The sequence below is a fragment of the Nycticebus coucang genome, chromosome 4, assembly GCF_027406575.1.
Source record: "Nycticebus coucang isolate mNycCou1 chromosome 4, mNycCou1.pri, whole genome shotgun sequence".
Lineage (NCBI taxonomy): Eukaryota > Metazoa > Chordata > Mammalia > Primates > Lorisidae > Nycticebus > Nycticebus coucang.
In genome coordinates, this window is record NC_069783.1 from 52878558 (window position 1) to 52891017 (window position 12460).

Below are 12460 nucleotides of genomic sequence, written 5' to 3' on the forward strand. Positions count from 1 at the left end.
CTGTATACCTACAAAGTATACATTTATTAAATATTAGGGCTCACATCAATCCATGAATGGATTAATAAATTGTGGTATATGTACACCATGGAATATTATGCAGCCTTAAAGATGGAGACTTTACCTCTTTCATGTTTACATGGATGGAGCTGGAACATATTCTTCTTAGTAAGGTGTCTCAAGAATGGAAGAAAAAGTATCCAATGTACTCAGCCCTACTATCAAACTAATTTATGGCTTTCACATGAAAGCTATAACCCAGTTACAACCTAAGAATAGGGGGAAGGGGCAAAGGGAGGGGAGAGAGGGTGATTGGTGGGATTACACCTGCGGTGCATCTTACAAGGGTATATATGAAACTTATTGTAAATGTAGAATGTAAATGTCTTAATAACTAAGAAAATGCCAGGAAGGCTATGTTAACCAGTGTGATGAAAATGTGTCAAACGGTCTATGAAACCAGGGTATGGTAGCCCATGATCACATTAATGTACACAGCTATGATTTAAAAATATATATATAAATTAGGCTGAGGAAACTGAAGTTTTAGCAGGGATGGGCTGCACGTTCTAGGCACAAAGAAGCAATAAATGGAACCCTGAGGTACTAACTATGGCGGTTTGCATTTGGAAAGCTGTAGGTATGTGGCCGTGGGCTTCTGTGGCCTGGGAGGTTTATTACTCCTTAGGGCTGCATTGACCTTAAACTTTGGTCCAGGGGTCAAGGAAGAACCAGAAAGGATCTCCAAAGGCTGAAGTAGCTGACTGGCATGCTTATCTTATGCATATGCTTGGCATTCTTGTTTGGGTGACAGTAAATCTAAGTGAAAGCAGTCCTAGAGGTGGTCCATGTTTATGTTTCCAGCTGCATTTCTACCCAGTCAATCCTCCAAAGTCTAGCCTAGCTCAGCAGGTTAAGGAGTTTGTGTAAGGGCTCATAAATCGTGAATAATGGAGTAAGTGGCTTGAGCCATAATTGGTTATCTGTTCATTCTACCACTGATGTCTATGCCATCAACCTGGTTTAGGTCACTTCACCTCTCTGAGCTGTAATTTTCTCATCTGAATATGGAAGAGTTAGATAAGGTGATCCTCCTTTGACAGGCCAACTCTGCTCTTGAATGTGTATTATACACCTCTTGTCTTTTCTTCAGGATTGCAAATTCCTCAAAGACAGAAGCTACACTTTTCAGGTGCTTACACTGCTTTGCACACAACAGGTGTTCAGTATTTGTTGACACAGAGTGAATGAATGAAACTAAATTATCTTCATGTTTTAATGCTTGAACACAAGTTCCTGTGGGTTCTAAAAAATCTCATCTTTTCACATTTCAATTGTGGAATCTTTTATAAATACTGCATTTGTTCTGAGCCATTCACAAGGAGACACTTAGTACAGGGTCAGCTTCTTTTCAAACTCTTTTCAAAGAGTCGGGGTTAGGAAAGCAGGAACTTAGGAAGGACCAAAGCAGGAACTATGGTAGGTACACTTCTCTAACCAATCTGTTTGGATTTTTTTTTTTTATCTTTGTCTTACTGTTAGAGCAGTGATATGACAAAAGTGACTATTCAAATTTAATAAACTAGAGCTCATCCAAACCCAACTTTGAATAAATGACTAGACTATGGTATGCATGACATAGCATCTGTTTGGCATGCAGTAAGAAAGATATTAAGTCTTACCTTCCTGTCTTTAACTTAAACATACAATGTTTACTGCACCCTTGGAAGATATGGTACAGTGCATTATCTAATAGTGTTCTTTTTAATGAAAAAAAAAAAAAAAAAACCCAAACTAAAAACCAAACAAAGGCACACAGTCCCCAGGAGGCATAGAATCTATGGATTTTGTAATTGCTGGTTTTTAACGTAAGATCTCATTAAAGTCATCAGTTAAAATTCAGAGACGATACCCCATTTCCTGGCCTCTATCTCATCTTCAGCCAAAGGGGGAAGACCCGCACTACCAATAATTACAACATTAATTTTTGGAATTAAAAACAGGAATCTGCAGCATTCACAAATGTCTGGTTTTGCTTCTTGAGCTTCACGAAAACCAGCATTACATTGAAATAAAATTGTTCTCTGAATCTAAAAGGAAAATCTGGGGAAATTAAAACATTTTTTGTTGAAAATTGCTTACCCTTAGAATATCAAAAAGTTTTACCAAGTTTTTATAGAAAAGGAATCATAGGGGGAGAGCTATAAAGAATCAAACCGTTTCTTAGGCGCCATGGTATTTGCAGGAAAAGGGAAAACATTACATAAGCTGAGAAAAGTTTCTCTAACATGGATACAAGAGAGAATGAGGTAATGGCAGCTGCAGGTTTTTGCTACCACACATGAGAGGATGGTGATTTTGATACCATTTAACGAAATTGAAAAATATATCCAGTTAGTTCATGGCAAACAGGCAATAAAGTCACAAAGAAATGTCTTTTCTTTCAAAAATTTGTTTACTGCTTTATAATAAGGGTTAACTTTCTTGTCCCAATACAGGAAAAGGAGAACATCACCCTAATTAAATTTGAGTGATAACATATTCATAGTGTGGATCATTTTATATTTTTCAGTGTTATTTTTGGTTGCCAAAGAAGGTACAGAGCTCACTTATGGAAAATGCCATGGTAACCTGAACTGAGCTGGTCCTGTATTCTCTACACCCTGATTCTTTCAGGCTTCCTAGTATTATTTGAAAGTTAAAAAAAAAAAAAAAAACAAAAAAAAAAGAAACTTCTCACCTAAATAACCTTGAGTTTCTTTGCCTTTTTTTTTTTTTTTAGACATGTTCTCCCTCTGTTCCTCAAGCTAGAATACACTGGCATGGTCACAGCTCACTGCAGCCCTGAACTCCTGGGCTCACACAGCACTCCTGCTTTAGCTTCCCAAATAGCCAGATCTACAAGCCACCGTGCCTGGCTAAATTATTATTATTATTTTTTTTTAGAGGAATGATCTCTCTAAAAAGAGATCTCTAAGAGATGATCTTTCCAAAAGAGATCTCTTTTTTATAGAGCTGAGGTCTCACTATGTTGCCCAGGCTGCTCTCAAACATCATACTCAGGGGATCTTCCTACCTTGGCCTCCCAAAGTGCTGGGATTATAGGTGTGAGCCACTGAACCCAGCTAACTTTGGTCTTAAAAATGCTTCGATAGGCCATGTGTGGAGGGTCGGGTAAGCCCAGCACTTTGGGAAGCCAGCAGTTTGAGAGTAGCCTAGGCAATATAGCAAGACTGTCTTTATAAAAAATTAGGTGTAATGGTGCACATCTGGAGTCCCAGCTACTTCCAAGGCCAAAGCAGGAGGTTCCTTTGAGCCCAGGTGTTGGAGGTTGCAGTGAGCTGTGTTTGCACCACTGCACTCCAGTGTAGACAACAGAGCAAGACCCTGTCTCCAAAAAAAAAAAAAAACTCCAATAAAATTCATTTGGATCTGTAGTTAAAATGATACAGCTTTACAGGATGACTGTTATTAGGCTGCTCTTTTTTAATTTGTTAGATTTCATATGAATCCTTAAATTGCATGAATTCAACTATAATTTCTAAAAGAACCAAACTATGTGAACCTAAATCCAGGGACACCTTTCAAGTACGGTTGACTGTTTGGATCTCTCTCTGTCCTGAGTCTCACTGTCTTACTCCCAACCACAGGAAACTGAGGATCGGTCATTGGACTAGTGGGCAGAGGTGAAAATCTCTATGTACATTTTCAATAGTTATTAATTTTGAAAGGAGAATAATTCTGCTTGACTATTTATAGCTTCTGGTATTAGATCATGAGTTAAAATATTTTTAAAACATGAAATAATTTAGGAATGGGGAAATATTCTAATGCTTTGTTTCTGCACCCCCAGGTATATGCTTCCTAAGTCTCTCACTTGTTTTGTGTGTGTGTGTGTATATATTGCTTATTTATATCTATATACTAGAAAGAATTCCCTTTCTAAAGAATATCGGGCACAGAGAAATGAGTAAGGATTATAGATGCTAATGTATTAATTGAATTACATTTAGGTGAATTTAGAATGTCAGCATGTATTGTTTTATGATGAGTATCCAAGCCTTGCTAGATTTGCCTGATAGTTGATAAGTTCTAATATAATTTATACTTATTTAATATTTAATAAAATACACCATTAAACTTATCCCTGAATAAATATATATATTATACTAACTTACAAAGTAATGGTTAAGGATTCTATATTTACATTTATATATCATACATCCTTTTCTGGGAAAAAATTGAAGCTGAAACTTAAATAGCTATGCCGCCATCCTTTCTATCCTTGTTGGGAGAAATTCCTTTGAAGATATTACAATTATAAATGTCCCAGGTATACTCCCTGTCTTTAATTTTCACCCTTCTAATCATTATTCATGGGAAGCTCTGAGTTTTTAATCCCAAAATACAACTCTATCCAGGTCTTTCCAGAAAAGGTCCAAATCCTTAGCAAGCTGTGCAAGATCTTTTTCTGTCCAGCTGTGGCCCCAATAACCAATTTTATTTCATAAGAATCTCCCGTTCACAATGTCTGATGTCTCCATGTTGTTAGTTCAGGTAATCCAGACACCATTCTTCTTTGTTAATTACACACCCTGCATATGTTAGTCTAACAGTTTTCAATGTTATAAAACTTATTTACACACTGGAGAAATAATCACCCTCTGCATCACCATGATGGAGTCCCTAAACCCCTTAAATAGACTTGATACCATAGGTAAAATAGCCAATGGCTTTTAAATCTGGATGTCATTACCTCTCAGCTAGAGACATTATTTGTCAATAAAGTTCCAGCATTTATTATACTGACTTTGCTCATTTCTTTGTGTTCAGATTGAAAATTGTTTTCATTCCCTGAGGCATTTCTTCAAACATTTTCTTAATCTTTTGCTAATTTTAAATTGATACATATTTACTGGAGAAATTTGAAAATAAGCAAATAAAGAGGGGGGAAGCCATCCATGTTTCAGGAGATAACCACTATTATCACTTTGATGTACATCTAATATTTTCCTTCCTGTCCATGGGAGTCATACTACTTGCAACTTGCTTTTAGAAAACACCCAACATCTTTATATTTTAGTAAAAGTTTATCTTCCTAATTGTAGTGGCTATTATTCCTTTATACAGAAGTAACATAACTTATTTCAGCAATTCCTAATCGTTGGATATTTAACTTGCTTGAAATATTCGTCTGTTACATACCATGCTGTAAAGAATGTTATTGAGGCAAAATCTTCACCTACATCAGTTATTACTGTAGGATAGAATTTTAGGGGCAGAATTTGAGTCAAAGTGCATGCTCTATTCATGTATTTAGAATACTAAGGCAACACATGTAAGATACATGAAAATTGAAAAGAAACAATAGCATATTCAGAGACAAGTAACTGTCCCTTCTTCCTTTTCCTCCAAATATCCATTCTCCCTCATGGAAGACAGGTGCTTTTAGTAGTTTCCACTTATTTTTTCCAGAGATATTTAACCCATTTATAAGTATGTGCATATAAATCCTTTAACATGCATATTAAATTAGTAAAATGATTTCAATAATGAAATTTGTTTTATAATTCATATGCTAGATAGTCATAGGCACAAAGCTTTCTATGATTAGGCAACATTATTTCATGTTGTTTTATTAAGATTTTCCCTTATGTAATAATACATCATTTATCATCTACTGTGATGTTTTTATCTATTGAACACTCTAAAAAAATACTCAAATACAACTCAAAGTAGAACAATAAACTTCCAAGTGCCCAACTAATATACACATTTTAAGGCGCTCATAAACAAGGCCAAGCCATTTAGATAAAATCATTCAGAGAGTAGATAGAAATTAAGAGATCCAGGGATTAAGGTAGAAATCACAAAAAGATTGAACAAAATAAGAGGAACTCCCACTGAGATGTCCTAGGGCAGAGAGGAGGAGAAATGTCAAGGTGGCAGAAATGTATATGTATGTCTTTAGTGAAAAGGAAGAGACATTGAATAAATATTACTCTTTAAGAAACTTAATTGAGAGAGAAATGAGATGGCAACTGGAAAGTGGGCTTTATATTCTACAGAGTGGTTAGCATCATTGATTTATGAATTCTGTGAAAAGAACTACCAAGTGTCAAGATCAGAGAGGGAATGTGCCCTAAAGTCCAGTGGAAAGGGAGACATCGCCAAGAGGGAGAGGACTTCACCTCCATGACCCCAGCCTCTTCCTTTGCACATGTAAATAATACCTTAGATGTTGGAGATTGAAATAACATAAAAACATTTTGAAAATAGCAAAGCCCTATTCAAAAGTAGATTACTCTCTGTATTATCAGCTTCAGTTTATTATCTTGACTCAACACCTGATTCGTCTCAATCTTAGAGGTGACTTAGAATCTGGTTATAATTAGCCTTATCATTACAGCTCAGAAGTCAAGTTTCAATTTACTTTTTCTGACACTGGTATATATTCTGATGCCTTGAATGCCAGATAATGTATCTACTTGATACATTATCTAATTAAGTACTGTGTAGAAAGCAAATTGGTGCTGCCATAGCAAGACAAAGGCACAGGCAGCGAATGTTATGGATACAGATGTCTTAGTCCATAGGTGAGAGGTGCAAGCTAAGATGCCCAGGACAGGTAAGGATGGCCTGGTGTTGGTGACTAAGCAAAACATCAGTTGAGTAAGACTATCTATCTCCTCGGAACCAGAGTAGCAAAAATATCATGTGACAGAAATCACCAGAGCTAGAGTCTGGTAAACCCTTGTGCTCCATTTTTTTGTAATGTGGAAATTCTAGACTCTGGTATTACAAAGTAAAATTTAAAAGCCCAAATCAAAACCTTATTCTCGTAAAGGAGATTATTATCATAAGTTCAGGTGAGAAAGCCAGGAAGGAGATCATTTTGGATTGCAGCAGCATAGAACCTAGCTGATTAGGGAAAAGGCTTTACCAAGTTCTACTTTTTCCCCACTACACAAATTCGATTGAATCTATTTGAATAAGTTATAAAAATAGTAATTATGCCCAACCAGCTAATACTTTTCTTCTTTAGTATGAATGAATTAGAAGTGAGAAACACAATTAGCAAGCTTCATTACTGTTTCAATTTTTTCATTTCACATTTACTTATTTATATCCTATGTCCTATCACAAAAGAGCTGAAGTGATTGCCGCTATTTGTTTCAAGTCCCTTTATTACTCAGGAGACCCTAGTTCTCTTGGTAACAAAACATATGTTAATTTAAGTATTTTTGCCTCAGACATTTAACTAGTACATTAAAACCTCCAAAGATCTATGTGTATTTGACTAAATAATATATATATTAAACCTGCTACCTCCAGTAAAAAAAAAAAAAACAACTCCAAAGAATATATGAGTTCTCCAAATCCTTCAACAAATACAGTTTTAAATCTGAAGACTTATACTTTCATGTCTGTTGGGGTTAGGGATTGGAGACTTTAAACAAAATAAATAAAACAATAAGTGACCAATAAATCCTGCCATCAGGGATGATGGGAAACTAAAAATCTGCTTTCCCATTTTCAGACAATTTCCAACCTACCTCTCACTCCTCCTCAGCGTCCTCCCCTCGCCCCACACTTCACTGTGCTCTGCCGTAGGCACATCACTGTGAAGGTCAAATATCATGATCTTGGAAATTAATTCCGACCTGGAACACAGTTCTGCCTGCCATGATCTTAGTTCAGATCACATTTTTCTCCATATATTGCTATAAATGCTTACCAAAAAAAAGAGCTGAATACTTGCTCTTTATTAATAGAACAAAAACATTAAAGTGATTAACCAATTACACTGAGCCACCCACGCCCAATCACTGGAAATGAAGGTGAATAAGAACAGCAGATCCGTGACCATCTTTTCCGATGGAAATTGCGTAGTTTTGTTTTTTTTCTTTAATGTGAAAGGAGAGCAGTGTGACTTAGGATTGAATGATGATGATCCTCTGTCGGGGTGAGCTCACACGGAGCTATGCCTATGCCTGGGTGTTTGCACACACCCAGGAAAGATGTGAAAGGCGCACCTTCAACAAATGGCAACCTCTGAGAGCGGGGCTGGGAGGTTTCACTTTCTGCTTCCTGTGCTTCTATCCTGTTGGGATTTCTGCCATGAGCAAGTATTGCTGTTTTAATTAATAAACATGTGACTGTTTCTAACATTCACAGATTTAAGATGACAGTATGGTTAATTTGAAATGTTTTATAATTTGCACAGTGGTATTTTCAATGTGTTGATGTGTGATACCTTGTGGGTTTTATCCTTTTAAACAAATGACTGAAAAAGATGAAATTTATCCCAATTATTATGTACAATTTCTAGGTTAGGTTTGAATATTTTGATTCAAGATTCTGATTAATGACGTACAATTTAGTTCTGTCTTTTTGACTAGGATTATAATCTTTTAATAATGTTTTCAAAGATCTTATGCAATAAATCACTCATTCAACAAGCAATTCATTGAGCACCTTCTCCAGATCAGCCCCCGGGCTAGGCACTAAGGCCAGAGGTGGGTAAACATGAGCCTCCCTCCGTTGCATGAGCTGACATTTATTGTTTGCTTTCTAGGCTGCAGGTAGAGTGTGCACTACTTACATTAATTTCTTGCGTCGTCACCATACTCCTGTAAGGTAGAAATATTAGAGCTGTGCTTTACAGAAGATGACACTGAGACACAAAGATTAACTTGCCCATGGGCTGCACCCCTAGGAACTAGAGTAGCAGTCATTGGAATCCCCAGGTCTGACTCTGACTCAACAGCCCTTGCTTTTAAATCATGACTTCATGGGGCCTTCCAAGTCATATGGTAGGTGTAATCTCGTAAGAGGAAGTTAACAAGTAAACATTTAAGTATATTTTAACAATTGGAACAATCTGAATTTCCAACAATAGAAAGCTGAGTAAGTACAATGGGTCTCTCCACCTTTACAATGAAAGGCTCGAGAGGCATTTATTATTAAAATGATATTATAAATATTGATCTATTGACATAAAAACTATCTTCATATCATTAAGTGGAAAAGATTACAACAGTACTTAAAATGTGATTTAAACTTCATTAAACTACATGATTGGCTCGGTGCCGGTTGCTCAGTGGTTAGGGCATCAGCCACATACACCCAGGCAGGTGGGTTCCAACTCAGTCCAGCTAAACAACAATGACAATTGCAACAAAAAAATAGCTGGGCATTGTGGCAGGCACCTGTAGTCCCAGCTACTTGGGAGGCTGAGGCAAGAGAATCACTTAAGCCCAAGAGTTTGAGGTTGCTGTGAGCTGTGACGCCCTAGCACTCTACCGAGAGTGACAAAGTGAGACTCTGCCTTAAAAAAAAAAAAAAAACTACATGATTTAAAAGTAAAACTGGATAAATAAAAAGCATCCACATGCTTATAAGTCAAAGCAGGCTACATAAGTGACTCAGGTCAGAATACATGGGTCATTATGAAAGTTTTGAGATACATAAAAATCAAGAAACATATCCGTGAGGATGGAGACAAAGCCCTGCCACCAACACCAATAAGCTAAGCAAGTTGAAACTGCAGGAGTAAGAAAAGACTCTGCCGATTGTGTTTCTGGAAGTGAAATAATGGACTCTAACACAGACTGTCTCAAAACTTTCATATCATCCCATGGATTGAGCATATCACTGATCACCACACTTTCTCTCCACTGAGCCTGGATAAGTTTTCACCTGTGTCCTCAACACAAAGCCCAAGACAGCCACGACCAGTCAAACCCAGTGTTTGATACTGCTGGTACCACCTAGTACTTTCTCAGGGTCTAATTCTTAACTGTTAGTTACCTCATTCTCTTCTCTGAACTCTGGGTGTCTCCGTATCTCTCTTTTCGTCCCCTCTCTCATCACTCCAGTTGAGCACTGGGTCCTGGTTTGCTTCTGTAAACATAGAGGTGCGCTCTACTACCTACAATTGTTTTCTAAATCCAGATCCCACATTCTTCTCCAGCCACTGCCCCTTATAGCTCACCTGTTTATAGGGACTGTTTCTACTTGCGTACCCTCCTATTTTCTCCTCACTTCCTCCCAGCAGGCCCACCCAGCCTGCTTTTTATATGTTCTTAGGCTTCGTATTACTCAGCAGCCCATGAGACTGTTGAAACCGCCTCCTTGAAACACTTTCTTTGCTGGGCATCATAGTTTGTTTGGGCTGCTATAACAAAATGCCTTAGAGTAGATAATTTATAAACAGCATAAATGTACGGCTCATAGGTCTGGAGGCTGGGAAGTTCAAGATGAAGGTGCTAGCAGATATGTGATGGTTCACTCTCTGCTGCAAAGATTGCACCTTCTAGCTGCACCTTCATGCAGCAGAAAAGAGGACCCTTGGGCTCTCTTTTATAAGGGCACTAATTTCATTCCTGAGGTTCCACCCTCATGACCTAATTACCTCAAAAGTCCTGCCACTATAATACTACCACACTAGGGATTAGGTTTCAACATATGAATTTCAGGAGGTACAAACATTCAGACCATAGCACTGGGCTCCTAGGACACCATGATCTGGCCTTCCTCCTGCCTCACTTGCTGTGTCTTCTCAGCCTTTTGCTGGATGCATCTCTTGCTGACCAGTTCTCTTCTATCTCCATTTATTTGCCATGTATGGCTGTCTAGCCCTATGGCATTATAAATATCATCTATGAGCCAATGAGTTCCTAATTTATAAACTCAGTTTTAATCTCTCCCCTAAATTTCAGGCTTATATATACTCTTGTTTACATGGGTGTCTACGAGAAATCTCATTTTTTTTTTTTCTTTTTTTGCAATTTCTGGCCAGGGCTGGGTTTGAACCTGCCATCTCTGGCATATGGGGCCAGTGCCAACTCCTTTGAGCCACAGGCGCCACCCAGGAATCTCATTCTTAATGTATTCAAACCAGAATACTCAGTTTTCCCCATATGGCTAAGAGTGCTCGCTACCCTCCAATAACCATCCTCCCCTTTTATTGTAATACAAGTGATTTTACTGGGCACATAGCCACTCAGAATAAAGCCTCCATTGAGTCCACTTTCCAACCTCTTTTGTAGTTGAGTTCTGGCCAATGAGATGCAATCAGAAGTATAGTGTGGCAGCTGCTAGAAAACCTTTTTAAAATACTGTGGCACACATCTTTTTCCTCTTCTTTGCCCTTCCTCTGGTCTGCTGCCTGGACTACAGATGTGATGATTGGTTGGAGCATCAGTGTCTATATTGGGTGATGAGGATAGAGGACAACATCCTAGAAATAGCTGAGTGGTGAGCTGGACAGGTCTCCTGGGTCATGGAGTTGTCACATCAGTCCTGGATGACCCACTTCCAGGCTTCCTTTATGTAATAGAGAAATGCAGATACTCAACTTACAATGGGGTTATGTCCCAATAAGCTCATTATAAGTTGAAAATATAAGTCAAAAATGCATGTAGGCTCAGTGCCCATAGCTGAGTGAATAGGGCACTGGCCACATACACCGAGGCTGGTGGGTTCGTTGAGCCCAGCCCGGGCCTGCTAAACAACAATGACAACCACAACAAAAAAAATAGCCAGGTGTGGTGGCAGGCATCTGTAGTCCCAGCTACTCAGGAGGCAAGGAGAATAGCTTAAGCCCAAGAGTTTGAGGTTGCTGTGAGCTGTGATGCCACAGCACTCTACCGAGGGCGACTTAATAACACTGTCTCAAAAAAAAAAAAAAATGCATTTATAATAATACACCTAACCTGCCTTACACCAGAGCACAGCCTATGTTAAACACTTATGTTACCCTCCAGTTGAGCAAAATCACCTAGCAACACAGTCACTGTAGAGTGTCAGTTGTTCACCCCTCTGATGGCGTGGCTGACTGGGAACTGTGACTCACTGCTACTGCCCAGCATCATGGGTATCATTCTGCAGATTGCTAGCCCAGGAAAAGATCAAAATTTGAAGTAAGATTTATACTAAATGTCCATCACTTTTACATCATTAGAGTTGAAAAATTAAGTTGAACCATCATGAGTCAGGGACTGTCTAAACTACCTTATGCAAGCTACTATTACTGTGCCTCACACTCATCTGTGTCTTTCATGTTTTACCTTTTGTTTATCAGAGGATTGATCCTCCTTTCTCATACATACATCATTCACTAAGAGTATAAAATTAGTAGAAAAGATGATTTACTTTTATACATGTACTAATATGTTCAAGTAATTTTTCTAGGATATGTATTGTATAAGGATTTATACTTCCATTTTCTTGGGTTTTTTAATGAGTTCTAACAAAAATCATTTTATGGTATTTAGATTATATTCTTCCAAATGGATGACTTGTCATGATTTGTTATCTTGTGCTGCTTTGAACACTTTCAAAGACAGGGCTAAAATAAAATACAACCTTCTCGTATAAAATGGTGCCCAAATGTGAGTTGTCTCAAACTGCAATATCTAGAATCTTTTTTAAGTGTTTAAAAGTGATGTTTATT

At 37.8% G+C, this 12460-nt stretch overlaps 1 protein-coding gene across 1 annotated transcript in view; it reads left to right on the top strand.

Annotated features, from left to right (window-relative positions):
* The window catches only part of ACYP2 (acylphosphatase 2), a 191262-nt gene that overhangs the window by 159648 nt on the left and 19154 nt on the right, over nucleotides 1-12460 (top strand). The gene's annotated exons all lie outside the window — the stretch shown is intronic.